Here is an 18,212-nt window from a genome sequence, read left to right as displayed (position 1 = left end):
GCGGAGATAAAGTGAGAGCTTGTTTGAGTTAAGTAGTCGCAGCAGTTGAACAACAGTGTTTTTTAACAAGAACCACGCGCCTCACTCGCGCGTGTGAATCACAATCTCTCCATCTCTTTTCCCGGGAAATTTCGTTAATCTCTTTTTATTATTTTATTTAGAGAGCGTTGTGTAAGTTCTTGTATTAACAAGACTTTAGATTCACTTCTGACTAAAAAAAAAAAAAGATTCACTTCTGACTTGGTACTAATTGTGAGCTGTGAGCTGTGAGCTTTGAGTCAAAAGAAAAGATTTACTTATTGCTCAAAAAAAAAAATCGCTTCTGCCTTGTGAGCTGTGTTATATAGTTATATATCTATTGATCTACACTTTAACAATAAATACATCTAATGCAAGCCCTCTGTAACCTAATAAATTTTATTTTAGTGAATGTGTTGTTACATTATATTTTTGTCATGTGAATCTGAAAATATCATGGTGACTCCGAAGAACAGAGAGATGACAAAAAGTGTCAATACCTTTTGCTTAGAGATGGACCACACTATAATCCGATACGGACCCATACCCGATGATGATGCACCGTAATCCAATGGCTGATAATAAAACGTTTTTTCCCATCACCATCACGTTTTTATGGTCCCTACTCCGTTTCTCGTCTCTTAACGGGGTCGCGCCGTCCGCTGCACCGTCGTTTTGTGTACATGGCAATCAAAGTTGGATTACAATTCTCATAGTATTCGTTTTTTTGTTTGTTTTCTTTCTCTTTTGTCTATCACGCATTTGAAATGTTTTGTCATCAGATTTATATAGATGTTAGAATTTTGGACTTTATAGGGAACAATAGACTGGTTATTTTTGGCTGCAATACTATTCGTGATAGCTGTATGATTCTACGAACGAAAAACTATATAGATATTCAATTTTTATATATAAGTAAATAAGCATTACGAGATTTGTCCTTAGCACCTAAATCACAATGGACATTAGAAGATATTACGACAAGAGATGGGACTACTTAAACTAGTTGTGTATACTGGATTTTTACTATGTCAGAGATCTTGGATACCATAAATTAAAAAAAAAAAAAACTAAATACAGACAACTATATAGATTTAATTATATGTCCACCATGTCGGGCTGTTCAATATGGCAAAACCGAACCATACCGAACCGAACCGAACCGAAATAGATAATATGGTTTGGATTTGGTATATACCATACAAACCGAATGGATATGATTTTTAAAAAACCGTAGGATTTGGATATGGTTCGGTATATAACCGATAAAACTGAATAAACCGAATAAAACCGATCAAAAAATAGAAACATGTAAATATGTATATATTTTATAACAACATATGAAAATCATAAGTTAATTTTTTTGCTAATAACTATTACCATTTTTTTACAGTAATAAAATAGTCCTGATTTATAAAACACTTGAACTATAATTAAATAACAATTCATCGCAAACATGCTTCTTATTTTCTTAGTCTTCTTTTGATCTTTTTGCTTTAATTTAGCATTGACTAAATTGAAATAAAGATTATAAATTTGATGATAACAATTATTGGAAATTTTTCACAATTTTTTTTATCTATAAACGAATAGAGTTTCGTGTTTAATAGAAAAAACATGACTTTAATGAACGCTAAATATAAAAGAATATAATAACTTATTTTTTGTGCTTCGTTCTTCTGTTTTATTTTTTATTTTTTATTTTTATTATCAAAATTTTGGGCTTTGATTTTAATTATAGATTTGATTATTTTATTAGATGATAGAAACATTTTTTATTTTTGTTCTTTTATTTAAACTTATAATATTTTTTAATAAATGAATGTGTTGACAACAAGACTCTAAAATTCATATAATATGATCCCAAAATAAAGAATTATGTTTTTTGGTATAAAACCGAATAAAGCGAAAACCGACGGTATATAAACCGAACCGAACCGAAGTAAATATGGATTTAGAATGGTAGTTATATTTTACTAACCGAATTACCGAAAAACCGAAAAAACCGAACCGAAACCGAACCGATATCCGGATTGAACAGCCCTATCACCATGTTGTATTTCTACGCCAACTAAAAATATTGTGGAATGATATAAATGTATACGAATAGATATTTGTATATTGTAAAAGTTATTATATTGCAAACATCAGATAAGCATCCTGGGCTAGTACTTATTGTACTTAAACGTATCAAACAAACATTTCAAAGAACAGCTTTATATCGTGACAGTCAGACTAATGTCAGAGCTAAATTAATGAACCAAAATGAACTTACTTACGAATTAGGGTGAGCTGTGAATCTTCATTGTATTCCAAATGTAAAGCCATAACTAACAAATGAACAAAAACTGTTAAAACCACTGTTAACAAAGATATGTCTTAAAGTACATCATAATGAATCCAATGGTTCACGTGTAACCACTTTGGAGAATCTAACTCGTAGTCGCGAATGGAAATAAGTAATTGGACCGACAATTAAATCCACTGGAATCTTCGGCATTGCCTCATGCAAATGAGAAAGAGACATCACAGAGGCTCAGAGAGATGGAAGAAGAGGCATCAGACCGAAAGGCCGTATTTTGCCACGTGTCATACAAGTACAAAAAGTGGAGCCTACATGAATCTTAGTTGGTCGTAAATAGTGGACTGCGAGTGGACGGTTGTTGTGGACTTTGGTCAACGCTTCTTCGTGTATGAACCCGTCGTACGTGTCTCTCGCAGATGGTCAAATATTCCAGCGGAATTGTTGTTTGTTTCCCCAAATAAATAGTAGCATTTGTTAGCTAAGAGACTAATAAATGTCAAGATTATGTTGTATGATACCAAGTAATAGCTAAGCAGGAAATCTCGATAGGAACTAATCAACGATGATTATGATTTATTAACAAGATTAGGTGCACCTAATAACAAATCATTATGACTGATATGAAGCATCCAAAGTTGTTTTAGTCGTTTTTCCTTCATGTAATGAGATTACAAATGAAAATCCGAAACTCATCTACAAGATCAAAACGTCATTAGAGGTTGAATTCAATCCTTCACGCCATGCAACAACAAGGAATTTTTTTTTTCGTCAAAAGAATGCGATAGATCGTGGTTAAGTCGCATACAGCCGGATAAATTTGGAAGGTTCAATCAAATTTTCTGTTTGATTTTTTTTCCAGTTTTCTAAGATTGAAAAAACTATTTTAGTTTCTTAAGTGCGTAAGATTATACATCTAATCTATTAATTTATGGTCTTATTTTTATCTACTAATATAAATTGTCATTAATTATTGGACCTTTTCAAAAGTATTACAATCTAATTACGCACTACTTATATAATTATCATCATATCTACTTAAATTAAACTAACGACATATTAAACTCTAATTCAGTTATCTACTAAATCAACCCTTATTAAATCAGATTGGATATTTATTCTTCAATCTAATCTATTAATCTAAGATCATATTTTTATCTATTAATACAAATTGTCATTAATTATTGGACATTTTCAAAAGTGTTACAATCTAATTACACACTACTTATATGATTATCATCAGATCTACTTAAACTAAACTAACGACATATTAAACTCTAATTCGGTTATCTACTAAACCAACTCTTATTAAATCAGATTGGACATGGTCAATATACGACTTTCGATATATTTATTCTTCAATCTATTCTATTAATCTAAGGTCTTGTTTTTATCAACTAATACAAATTGTCATTAATTATTGGACCTTTTCAAAAGTGTTACATTCTAATTACACACTACTTATATAATTATCATCAGATCTACTTAAACTAAACTAAAGATATATTAAACTCTAATTCAGTTATCTACTAAACCAACCTTTATTAAATCAGATTGGACCTATTGGACCTAAAAAATCATATTTAATTTAAATTCCAAATTTCATGACTTTTAAATCCGAATTAATTGAAAAACCAGTAACCAACCGAAATGAATAGGATTTGTAATTATCTCGAATATTAGTTGATACCTAACTTTATTACCCGAACCAAAAACTGAAAAAATCAAATTGCAACCGAACCAAATTTTCTAAGTACCCAAATAGATCCTAAACTTCTAGAACCGAACCGGAACCGAAAGCAAGAACCAATTGTCCATAGCTAATCTGAATAATTCTTTATGAAAAATTGACAAAACAATATCCCAGTATATCTAGTAATCAATTAAATACAACTGATTGCAAAAATCATAACAATGATCTAACTAAAGAAACAAACTTTCACCATGATTTCTGTCGCGCATATAGAGTTTTATTTGATATCAGATTAAATATATTATAAATTTAAATTACATATACAATCACTGTATTCCGTTGACGTAGTATTCCGTATAAGATACTGCTAGGGATGTCGACTCGTTATCACTCAATCACATCTACAAGGCAAAGCTGCTATACGACTCGTTATAATATAAAGGTAAAGTAAAGATGATATTTCAATTGAAATGCTACGAAAGTCGAAACACATACAGGGCAAGAGCTTTTTTTATTTTTGAACAATACAGGGCAAGAGCATGTGTTTGTGAACTCAATATTACTACTATGCAACTCGATGTGATTTGTTCTGACTTACCCAGACAAGTAGACACACATCTTCATCCCCAAAAAGAGATTTATTTCTTTCAATAACTTTTCTCTTACGCACATGCATGCACATACACTCGATGATACACTCACACATCTATGTATCCCTTGCTTTAATATATAAATTATGATGAATTTTTTTTTTGATCAAATAAATTATGATGAATATCGCGTCTATTTCAGGATGCTGAATTGAGGAATTACAAAAAAATAGTTTATCTATTTTTGAGAGACACCCTTAGAGCTGCGACTCTTTTTTGACCTAAAGCTACATGAACTCTTCTTCCTTCGATCTCTCTCTTCGGAAGTCTGTTTCTCTCACCGCCACCGGGGATGAACTCGTCTCTTCATACTCTAGCTATTGACGTCTCTTTTGGTGGGTTCCATGGAAGATGTGGACGGATCTGGAGTTCATATAGACTCAATCTCCACATCGTTTATGGTTTTCATGGTTAGGTTTCTCATTTCTCCTCTAGCTTTGGTTCAGAAGTCCGTTTGGATGGTGTCCAAGTTCAGAGTTTGAGTGTATTGCAGATGCGGTTAAAGTAGTTCTGTTTTAGTATTTTGTGAAAATTTAAGTAGCAGATTTGGTTCGTATGGTGGTGTCTCAATGGTCGTTTGCCGTTCGTTTATTATTCTGTGAGTTTTTCCGGAGTAGTTCATCGGTTAAAGCTTCGTGTTGGTTGAGAGTATGTCTGGGCTTATATCTGGGAGTAAGTGGGTGTTGAATGCATCACATCTGTATCCGAAGGTTGTGTGGACCGAGTAGAGTTCCCTCCTGTCGGGTGATGAAGTCATGGGGTTTTGGTTCTGTGGACGTTATCGTTTGGCGGGCGTGAGCAACAGCGATTAGTCGTGGTGCACCGGGTGTAGGAGGTGGATTTTGTCGCTTGGCGGCCTATGTGCAGCAGCGAAAATTCCCGATCATTGGACACTACTTGGATTTAAATTTGCTTATTTAACTTGATAAATCGTTTAATTTTAAGTTGGCATGTTTGTTTGTTGCCGTAAATTACCCCGGAGTGAGTTCTAGCTGCCGCCTTCATGTGGACTTTTGTGTCTGAGGATTATTCTTTCATCCTCCGGTTTATATGTATCAAATCGTATATGTTTCTTTGAAATAAAATGTATTTTTCTCTGAAAAAAAAAAGAATTGAGGAATTACAAATAAAGATTAAAAGAAAAAAGATTTACGTAGTTTTCTAGGCTTCTGGGTGGCTCTTATAGTAGGTGCTGAGAAGCTACAGACGACGCAGTGATGGGAAGCTGTAAGAGAGAATAAAAAGGCAGAAGAGGCAAAGCTACGCATTGTCACTGTTCACTCTTCATCTTCTTCTTCTTCCCTCTCCCCCAGACAACGACTACATTCCAAATCACAAAAAGCCACCAATCTCCAGTTTTCTCTTGTGATTCTACATTTCATCCTTTTGTTATTTAATTTTACATATGTGCCCTTCTCTTCAATACAAATTTTGGTTTACAACTTAACATTAAACCGAACCGAAAAATCATTTTTCTTGCAAACCGATCTATAACACAGAAATTAGAATAAACAGAACCGACATTAAATTTTAAACTATTAAATTTTAAACCAAAGAAAAAGAGTCGGACCAAAATAATTTATCAAACTAAACCGGGAAATCTATTATACATCTTTTTGAACTTTTCATAAATCTATTATACATCTTCCAAAACTGCAAAAGATAAACGAAACTGAAGGCCTTTGTGAGCGGTTCTTTTTCAAATAAATGAAAATATATAACTAGTGTGACATAATCCAATGAGAAACTTTGTATAATTAACTAATCAGAACAAGTCCTTTGCAACCATCCTCTAACAATGAACCGTTTACCTTTTCAGTCCTCGTCTTCTACCCGACCCGACCCCGCTAAAAGGAACATGCTCATCATCCGGCTAATTATTTCCTTCAAATGAAGGTCGTCTTACTGGATCACTGTTCCATCAATTTATAACAAAGATCATAATAAGGCCGTCCAGAATAATCTGAAGGAATGTTTAATGATGCAGTAAATATACATAAATAAGCCTTACGTTTGCCAACAATCCTGTATTATGGAAGCAATCCATGAACCCGACAACTCCAACAACCTATTTAAACTTGGTCAGAATCTTTCTGATAATGCTATAAGTCTAATAAGAACAGGATTTGAAAGGTACCTGGATAGAGTTTAGACGGTCCCATGGTATAAAAGTAGTCATTAGCTATTTAGCTCCCATAGGATGACTCCAAAGCTGAACAAATCACACCTGTTACAACAATAGTAATTATATTTGCGTTCGGTTTTCCAAGCTAAATGTGTCACAAGAAAGAGAGTAAGGAAGGGTTAAAATTATAACGACGGATTCTCATTTGAAGGTTCATTACTGAGAACTTCAGGGCATCCACAGATCCACTGCGGTGCACATAGAAATATATAATAATGGTTAGTTACAATAATCTAAGTATGTATTTTTTTTTGTGTGGATTAAACTGAGACGGCTTACTGTTCCTTTGCCCGATTTAGTGCTTAAAAATGTTGCGGTCTTGCACTTTGACAGCCCAAAGTCTCTAACCTACAGAAGGTAAACATTTGTAATTAAAGAGGCTAAACTCATGTTTACAGGACTTTCATGAGTGTGACTTGTGGAGTCAACTGAAGGCGTTTATCTGTAGTACCTTGACATATCAGTTTCTGTCGACTAGAAGATTGGAAAATTTCAAGTCTATGTATTATTGGTGGATTTCTGCGGTGTAAGTAATTCATTCCCCTAGCCTGCAACAACAATGGAACCTATAATCGATTTATGAAATGAGTTTAGCTTATAACACGAGACATGAGTATATAAGTGGGTTCAGCTCATAACACGAGACATTAATTGTCCTACAAAATGCCAATGAGAAGACTAAAGTCTTCATTAAGTTTACAGACAAAAGACATAAATTCTGAGCCATACTCTTCAAAAGTTGTGGAGGCAACAGCCGGAACATTTTCATTTCTGCTCCTAGAAGTCTGATTTGCTTAGACGCCTTCTCGGGTTAGCAGACAACAACGTAGCAAACAATTATTCATCTTACACACTAATCCAACAACAACAAAAGGAAACTAAAAACCTATGTGGTTCATAATGTGAAATTTACAGGTTTGAATCAGTTAATGAAATCTGTGGGATAACTGGAACTTGTGGTCCCTGCGTCAATATGAGGCCTCCGAAGGTGCCATTGGTGCTTTCTCAACTTTGATTCATGTCTATTACCATGTTCATGTTGCTGATGCTCACTTACTCAACGGGTGCATCCCATTAAAGAGTGTTGCATTGCTTTGATACAGTAAAAACACCAGAAAGCTCTCCGCCTTCATACACATGACTCTTAGTCACCAGCGCCATGAAGAGCACACATGTTTTCTTCTAATTCAAATGAATGGAATGGAATTTTATGAGCTCTTGATTTAAACCAAAACATCTACAACCGCACCAAGAATACACATGAATATTAAACCATGCATGTGTATCAGGCCTTACCAGAATGTAATTTCTCCAGACCCAGCTGGATGTCACATGAATCGTGTGTCCCATTGAATCGATAATAGAGTAGAGGCCAAAACGGTAACATTAATTTGACTGAATTGGTGGGCGAAGTGGTGGTAGCATTGACTGAATGAACATCAGTATGTTTTAGTGTCTAAACAATTTATTACAATCTCTTTTTCGAAGAATTCTCCAGTGTTGGCCTTAAAATTTTTTTTTTTTAACTTTACATATTACATTTAAGTTCTCGAAATTATTACTGATTAACTATAATTACTAAACTTTGAAAAACTAATAAACATACTATTTAAAAGATATTAAAATAAAATATTTTCTTATTAAAATATAATAATATATAGTCAAATATAACTGTAAATATTATAAAAATTGGTAATAAAATATTTTAATCACAATATTGTAAAGAAAATATAACGATATATACTAAAATATGATATATATATATATATATATATATATATATATATATATAAAGTTTTTCATGTATTTGTGAGACATAATTGTGGGGATCAAAGTGAAAGTAAATACTCCATCCGTTTCATTTTAATTGTCGTTCTAGGTTTATGCACACAGATTAAGAAAACATATGATTTTGTGTATTTCCAAAATAAAAACACAATTATCTATACTCCTAACCATATTTCAATCAATAGAAAAATAAAGTGGAAAATCTTATTAATAAATTTTACATTAAAATTTTAAAACGACACTTATTTTGAAATGAAATTTTTTCCCTGCAATGACAATTAAATCGAAACGGAAAGAGTAGTATTTTGGGGATTAACAATGCCTCAATAAATTTTAGGGTGTACGATTTGCATCCTTTAAAATTAAGGGAATAAAAGGCTGTTGTAATACAAAACCCCTTAAAAATAAAGGATAAGAAGCGGTTGGAAATGCTCATGCAGAACAATCTTATATAATAAAGGAGATTTTAGTTTCTCTTTATCTTTATGAAGCCACATCATCAATGAAGAATGGACATTTTCTGCCGCGTGACGACTTCTTAAAAAAAAAATTCGGCAAGTTATGTTTTCTATCCGTGTGTTTATGGGCCCATTTTCTGTTTTCTTTTATATTCCTACGGGCCTTGCGAATATTTGAACAAGACCCATTAAGTTTTAGGGTTTCCTCATGAGTCTTCCACCTTTCGCTGCAAGCAGCGGCGCGCCTCTTTGGATCTCCGTCAACGACAGTGTAACGGCTGACGTTTGCATATTCATCTGTCGTAATAAATTAAGCATTTACGTCCGCCCCACTCCTATCACTTTCTTAGGCATTAAATGTCATCCTCACAGTCAAAGGTAACCGATAAAACGTACTAATATAAATTTGGTCAAAAAAAATGCGATAGATCTCCTTACCCCCAACGCATTCAGATAAGCTTTACTCTGTCAACGGCGAGCTTTATCAATGGCGAATTCGTACATTCTTCTTGCTGACTTGAAAGCTGAACTTCGTTACTGTGGATGTCAGGCCACTGAGGTTCTAGGAGGCAAGAAACTCAATAAAGGCTCTATGTGACTAAAAAAGGTAACGAAGGAGAACCACCGCTTTCTCTTACTGAAGCTTCATACAAAACTGACGACTCCAATTGTAAAACTATTCACTGTCTTCTCAGTGATAGCTCTGTTCTCAGTTAAGGCTCTGTTTTCTCCATTTCTGGTTTTGACGTGGCACGGAGCAACAACAATTTCCGATTGTCTGACGCCCTGCCAATCGTCCAATGAAGAAACCACAAGGAGAAACAGCCTCTCACGATGCCGACGACCAACTCCAGACACCGGACAGGGTAAAAAAGAAAAAAGAAAAAAAAAAAAAAAGCTTGAGGTGCTCTCTCTCTCTCTCTCTGAGGGCTGAAAGATTGCCTATCTATCTATGAACTATAGTTATCTCTTCTACATTTATTTATTTTTGAGAATCTTTTTGCGTATGGGTTTGACTGCTTAAGCTGAACAACTTTTATTAGTGAACATGTTCCCCTTTTAGAGCTAACTTCATTCATGAGAAGTTAAAAACTAAACAAGATCTAAATTGTCTGCTAGATGATGAATGGACAATTAGTCACAGGGCGTGTTCATCTTTGGTGACAAGGTGTACAACAATCTTTCTCCAATATTTCTGTCTATGATCTATGTTTATTTCTTCTATCAATTTTTTTCTTTCAGTTTTGGCAATCATTGTTTGTAGGGTCTGATTAGAGAACTCAGCTTCAGCTTGGTAACTCAGGAAATTAAAGTTGTGTGTTGTCATTATACTACATCTTTGGAATTCTGTTCATTGGCGTAATTTTCTCTTACTCGGTAAGATTTTAATTGCGCTTTAGCCTTTTTCTTACCAATTTTCGAGATTCGTTAGAGTTATCTAAATTTTACTGCTTTTCTTTATCAGTACCTCTTCCTAGCTTTTTGCAAGTTGTGACTCTATTCTTCATTCCAGAATTCCCTAGATTGCTGGAATGTTTATAGCTTAGTGGACCCTTTTACAATTTATCTTTTTAAAAACATGCAAGGTGATGATATCACGGTATGTAGGAAAAATGGGGGACAAGAAAATGAATGTACGGCTTCATTGCAGGCTCTCCGTGTAGATAATGTTGAAGTCTCTGAATAAGCCAACAATATCAAAGTATGACCTACTACCCAGTGTTGTACCCGAAGCTCTTTATTAGTCTTCACAAGCCATTTTAGATGACTTCTCTCGAATGCCCCACCACTTGAGAAACGTCAAGTGATCCTCATGTTCATGTTTATTAGTCTCAATTTTATTTTTAATGACCTTAAGGTGGATATTTTGTAGCTATGAAAACGTTCATGTTCTTTTCGTTTGGTAACGGATTCGTCTAAAACCGATACCAACTGAGCAGATTCGCTTCTGTAACCACGACCAGCTTATGGCATTGGCAAATACCACAACAGCTACCTCGTTTTGTTCTAATCCTCTACATGTAACTCTTGCTTACGATTCTAACTGCTATATTTACACAACTATACTTTTAAAATTGTCAGACATCCAAGGTGAGCTCAGTGCATCCATATTTCCCTACGTCCTGCCAGTACGTATAAATATTGTGCAAAATGTTGTTAAAGACAATCTTCTTATTTTAATAAAATTTCGATATGGGTGCTTGCTTAATTTTAGTAGACCAACCATTTTCCTTCGTATAAAGGTGCTTACGTATAAATATTCTGCAAAATGTTGTTAAAGACATTCTTCTCATTTTAGCAAGGTTTCGATAAGGGTGCTTATTTAATTTTATGCTTAATCAACGTTTTCAAGAAAATGTTCCGTATAACTTTCGAACCATGACAATCAGCGGATTTGTTGTCATAGATATTACTAAAACTTCATACTCAATATGTATTTGTTCTTCAGTTTTTATAACTGAACAAACTTGCATTTGTTTTTTCAATCAATCATTCGGGCAAAACTTTAGACATCACAGTTGAAGTTCAGAAAATAATAAATTTTGCCTACTAAAAGTATAAAGTATTTTTTCAAATTCTTCAATATATATATATTCCCCTCGGTTTAAAATACTTTCTTAATACATTTCAAGATTAAAACTATACAATATAAAATAACTATAGTTTCTTCATAGTCAACTGACATCTTAGAGAATATCTTTTACTTAACATCTAATTATTTTTGCCAAATGTTTATCTAAAATAGTCCGGCGGTCAGTAATACATCATTGGTAATTTAAAATGATTAGCATGAATAGCATGTTATTAATTTATAATTTTAATGAAACCATATATCTACATATAAGTTTTTAAAAAATGTATTATCTTATCGGTTTGTGTTATATTTTGAACCGGTCCAACTTGAGATCGTAAAAATTATTAATTTATAGGGTTTGTTAATTTTTTGAATATTAATTTATAAAGTTTCTACTGTATACGAAACCACTACGCAGATTTAAGTTTGCTCAAAAACTATACATCCAAAAAATTAACAACAACAAACAACACAAATATAAAATCACAATTTAGCATTTCAGATTTATTCTCCCGATAAAAAATATACAACCATCAGTGTCACAAGAGAAAAAAAACAAGAATTGGAAATTGGAATCTCCAACCATAACTTATTTGAAACAAACTAAACTTTACTTTCATTTTATATTTAACAATTAACATTTATTCAAAATTTAATTTTAAAGTTTATAAATTTTGGTTGCCTATTTAATTAAAATATACTTAATTAGAAAATCTTCTTTCATTATATAAGTAGAGGTTGGTTGATTTAAAATACTTTGGTTGATTTAAAATACTAATTGATTTATTTAGAGACATGAGAGGATAAATGTTTATACTTATAAAATATAATACTTTCTTCACAATGCACCACTTCAACACCTGAATAAAGAGAGAGCGCCAAACAGCACATTCTAAAATATTACAGAAATTTCTATATTTTCCGTTTTGTTAATATTTGATTAAATATATTTAAATAATATAAATACTACATTTTAAATCTTACCAAATTTAAAATAGCGATATTTTAATATAACAAATGTTTATAATATAACACAAAATACAGAAAATTAAAAATTATTTACGCTATTCCTCTTTGACCTAAGCAACTTCAAAACAAAATAATACACTACGGTCGCTAACAACTATCAAATGGATCGAAAAATTATCATTCTCTTTCAATATATTTTCATCTTCATATATTTGAAAATATTTTATTTACTAATACCATAAAATTAATTTAAATTTATTTCAAAATAAAACATACGAACCCGGCGCGTAGCGCCGGAAAACCACTAGTAATGAATATATTTGGATTACGAAATGAAGTTTTCACAAAGTTTTCAGATCTGTGGAAACATAAAAAATAAACGAATGTTTTGCAAGTCAATCAATACGAACAATAGTTAGAACTACTTTCGCTACTACGTTAAGAATCTTTTAACTAGGCCTGGGCGTTCGGTTTTTGGTCCGGTTCTTTCGGTTTTCAGTTTTTCGGTTATAGAGATGTAGGAACCATTCGGTTATCTATGAAATTCGGTTCGGGTCCGGTTCGGTTATTTTCGGTTTCGGGTCGGTTCAGATAACAATTATAAGAACCGACTAATATCCGATAAATTTGTGGTTTCAATTCAGTTACGGTTCGGTTCCAATTTTTTTTGGTTAATTTTGGATGATTCGGGGTAAAAAACAATTTATTGGGGATTTTTTGGATATAAATAGGGTAATTTGGATAAATTTTAATATTTTGGATAATAATTGTTCGGGTAATTCGGTTCTTTAGGATAATTTGGATAATTTAAAATATTCTAGATAAAAAAATATTTGAGTTTTTCAATTTTTTTGGATAATTCGGTATATAAGTAGTAAGTTTTGAATATTTAGTATTTTTAATACTAAATATAATTAATATTTTTAGGTATATAAATTTTATTTCGGATATTCGGGTACCCATTCGGTTCTCGGTTCGGTTCCGGTTCGGTTTGGTTTTTCGGTTATAGAAATATAGGAACGTTCGGTTATTTTTGAACTTTTGTTCGGTTTCGGATTCGGTTTTTCGTTTCTGTTCCAGTTCGGTTTTCGGTTTTGGGTTTTTATGCCCATGCCTACTTTTAACTATTAACATGTATGCAGGATCTAGATGAGTTGTTTCATAATGTTGAAAGTTAACCTACATTTGGAGTAAGAATATATAAATGTTAATAACCACAAATGTGAAGCATAATAACCTTTTTATAAATCATGTATTTTCCTCATTTGCAGTAATTTTCGACTTTACAAGATTGTGAAGCCTAACTTACAGGCTGATAAACTTTCATAAATAGATGTATACGAATTTTCATTGGAGACGTCGTCTAGTTGGTTATAACGAGCATGCTTATGCAATCAAACAGATTAATCACTTCTTCATCAATCTTATCAAATACACAGATTCATAAAAACAGATACTGCCATATCCTAGGCATGCTTATGGCAATGAGGAAAGTTCATCGACTATAAGTCTAAATATCTAGATAAGGTCGGTTTAACGAGCAAAACAATGAGCATTTCTCTTTTAAAAAATTTCTTATTATCTAATAAGGTTGATGAAAATATACAAATTTGTTTGTTTTATTGAGCTTGAGACCGGCTATAAAAGGAAACTTTTCCGATGTTTTTTTTAACGCTGATTTATTAAGATCTTACAATTATAATATGAGAAAGATTACATTGACGATTCGACAACCGACAATACTACCTGCCTTATGAAGACCTACGCTTAACTGCATCACTTGAGCCGTCCTATGAAGATCCACGCTTGACCAGATTTACTTGCACCATGTTGAAGATCTCTTGTAAGCCTTTCTTCGTAGTCTGCATAATTGTTTAATAAATTTCTTTCTCCGGAACTTAAAACCTGGATTTTCTGTAATCGGCAATAAATTGCATAGTCTGGGATTCGAACCCCAGACCTGGGTGTACAAGCCTTTAAACCTTAACCAGTAGGCTACGGTGCTTCCACAACTTTTTCGATGTAAAGAGTCCAAATATTTATCATCTTCGAATCAAAAGAGCAGTTTATATTCGTTGCTCTTGTAACATATATGCATGTTATTTTAACTCTATACTAGAGCTTTATCCGCGCACCCGCACGGATACTCGTTTTCTCTTTGCTGAAAAAAAATTATCTTATATAAATGGTAATATACATTTTTAAATTTATATATATTAAATAATTATTTAATACATTTCTAAACACAATCATTTTATAATTTATAATGAATAATTTTATTTTATTTTTTGATCCGTCAACTGTTAAAACCATATTTTTAAAATATAACCTGTGTGTTCGTGCAAATGTATTTTTTATGGATCAAAATTTTAATGTAAAATAAAATGGTTATCTATTTTTATATTTGATTTATACAATCAAATAATTTAATATATTATTTACAATTTTGTGGTTTATATTATGTATTTTTATAACACTTTTATGTTTTTTAGACATAGTTAATATAGCAAAATAAAAATAACCATCCCATAATAATAAAATCTTGTTACATTTTTGCCATTGATTAAGTATAATTTATTGTTTAACTAGATTATAGGAAATATTTTTTAAATAAGTAAACATAATTTGTTATATTTTATTTTAGGAAAATGCATTAAGTAACCTATTAAAGACAAAAATACTAAAAAGTAGGTAAATTTATTATTTCAGTAACATATGATTGTAAATAATTTGAAAAATTAAGGATTAATTTATATTTGTACTTCTATTTTAATAATATAGATACCTCATAGTATTTTGATTAATGTGCACATCAACTTACCAAATTAGCATAAATAAATAATATTCAATGCTAGGAATGAAGATCTCGGAACTTTGGGAATTAAAAAGATACTAAGATAAGATCCGCGCCTTGCGCGGAATTAAGTTATTATTTTTATTATATTTTGGAGAATGAAACAATAGTTTGGCTTCATTTGGATTAGAGGTGTTCAATCCAGATATCAGATTGGTTTCGGTTCGGTTCGGTTTTTTCCGGTATTTTGGTTAGTAAAATATAACTACTATTCTAAATCCATATTTACTTTGACTTTAATCTTTCACATACTTTTGAAAGATTTCAACTGGACAACTAAATTGATCAGCCAATCTTGTTGCTTTAAATCATTAGTATTTATATATATATATATATATATATATATATATATTTTATTATTAAATGATATTTTTACCTCTATGGTTTTAAAATCATGTGTATCTTCTTATAATAAAAATGTTAAACCATTGATCATTAATTTTTAACATAATAATTTTAATAGTTTTAGTCATTTATTGTCGTTTTTAAAAATTCAAAATATAACATATACGAAAAAATCTAAATTTTACTTTTATAGCTAATTTGATTGTTTAATTTATTTTAATAATATAAAATTAAACAAAAAATGATGGAGGAGATATAAATTGTTATCAAATCTTTATTATTAAAATCATTAATTGTCATATATATATTAGTCATTTATGGTAATTCCGTAGGTTTTATTTAATGAAATAAAATAGCATATCATATCATTATATCATATAGTTTGACCAACTTATGTATCTAACAACATATAAAAATCTAATGTGGACCTACTTATTTTTCAATTGAATGTAATTGACTACCTAATTGAGTGCCACCTATGCATTGGGGCCTATTTTAATTAATACAAAATTGAGGTTACACCTTTTCAAATGTTTCTCAATTAATATATAGGGGATTATTCACTTTTTGTGACAGCTTAAAAGTTAAATCTGAGGGGTTTTATGCACTTTTATTCGAAACACAAGAGTGGCTACTTCAATTGTTTTTTTTTTATAGAAAAACGATTCTGACTACGTGAAATATTAGCCTTCACATAGTTAACCATGCAAACTAAACTAATGTATACCTAACTACACAAAGTATATGTTATACATGACAACATCCCTCAACTTGAAGATGTTATGTGGTTAACATAACGAGTTTAGTTTCATTCATCCAAAAACTGATGTTTATATTATAGACCGTTTAAGTAACTCGTTTCATCAACTAAAACATGACCGACCTGGCCGTAATTTAACTAAAATTAGATTTCAACCAAAATTTTAAAAAGCTTAAGAATATTTGTAACAAAATCTTATTTACAAAATCAATATGTTTTAACATTTTTTTGATAAGTAGTATTTTATATTTTAGTGTATTTGAAAACATATAATTAAATTATTTTTATTTATATTAAATATGAAAGTTATATAAGATATTATGCAATTTTATTTTTTAATAATTTTAATATGTTTTCTTATGAATTCTTAATAAAATTTATGTAATTCATTTGATTAATTGTGTGATATATACTTATTTGATAAAGTTTTAATTATAAAATTTATTTGACGTCAATTTATTAACTTTCACATTTTATTTGCTTAAAACTTATTTGATGTCAACTTAAACCAAACATAATCTCGCATATATAATTATTAATTATATACTTTTAAGAATAAAAATAATCTAAGAGTAAGAATCTAATATGAAAGTTTTACTAAGTTTAAATGAATGCAATTTTTGTTTACAAAATGTATAAATAATATAATTCATTAATTTATACTAAACAAATAAAATGTTAGAGTCAGTAAACTGACATCAAATAAGTTTTATAAAAAAAAATTGATCAAATAAGTATATATCACATAATTAATCAAATGAATTACAGAAATTCTATTAAAAGTTAATAACAAAACATATTAAATTGTTAAAAAAAACAAAATTAAATAATATCTTATGTAACTTTCATATTTAAATTAAGAAAATAATATAGTTTTCAAATACACTAAAATAAAAATGTTAAAACACTACTTACCAAATTTTATAAAACATATTGATTTTGTAAACTAGATTTTATTAAAAAATTCTTACGCTTTTAAAAACGATCAAAATCTAATTTTATTTAAATTACTGTCAGGTACATCATATCTTAATTGATAAAAAGAGAGATTTAAACGGTCTCTGACATTCACATCACTTTTTGGATAAATGAAATTAAACTCGTGATGTTAATTACATAGCATCATTAAGTTGAGGGATGTTGTCATGCATAATATATACTTCGTGTAGCTAAGTATACATTAATTTAGTTTGCATGGTTACCCATGTGATGGCCAATACTTCATGTAGTCAGCAATCATTTTTCCTTTTTTTATCTATCACTGTAGATGTCTCTAGAATTTAAATTGATTAGCATGTATAACTATCAAAAAAAGTATAATTCAACTAATAACCATATGAACTCTATGGTTAGAATATACAGTACACTTTTATATAATATTACAATATCTACCCTAAAACAATTTCAGCTTTTGATACTTTTCTTTTTTCTTTTTTTACCCCTCTCATTTTATTTGATCTATATTTTATTTATCAATACAATTTAACAAAATAATAATATTATACTAAATCATACATTTTTCTACATATAATTTATTTGAAATTTTCTCAAACGAATATAAATCTATCGATCGACCATCACTCCTCTGTGCTGGAAATTAATTTCTCTGCAGGGG

General features: G+C 30.8%; 1 long non-coding RNA gene across 3 annotated transcripts; it reads left to right on the top strand.

The window, feature by feature from the left end:
• The first annotated feature begins 9,172 nt into the window (after positions 1–9,172).
• Positions 9,173–11,294, top strand: LOC106324815. Of its 3 annotated transcripts, XR_001266741.1 has the most exons (6): positions 9,174–9,472; positions 9,548–9,701; positions 9,790–9,998; positions 10,214–10,471; positions 10,681–11,093; positions 11,177–11,294. It is a non-coding gene; the product is annotated as an uncharacterized LOC106324815 (long non-coding RNA). The 3 variants fall into 3 exon arrangements; XR_001266742.1 differs by having other exon boundaries at positions 9,173–9,472; positions 10,703–11,294; XR_001266740.1 differs by having other exon boundaries at positions 9,173–9,472; positions 10,681–11,294.
• Positions 11,295–18,212: the final 6,918 nt, after the last annotated feature.

Source organism: Brassica oleracea, chromosome C1 (assembly GCF_000695525.1).
Source record: "Brassica oleracea var. oleracea cultivar TO1000 chromosome C1, BOL, whole genome shotgun sequence".
Taxonomy (NCBI): domain Eukaryota; kingdom Viridiplantae; phylum Streptophyta; class Magnoliopsida; order Brassicales; family Brassicaceae; genus Brassica; species Brassica oleracea.
This window is presented reverse-complemented; position numbering and strand designations above follow the sequence as displayed.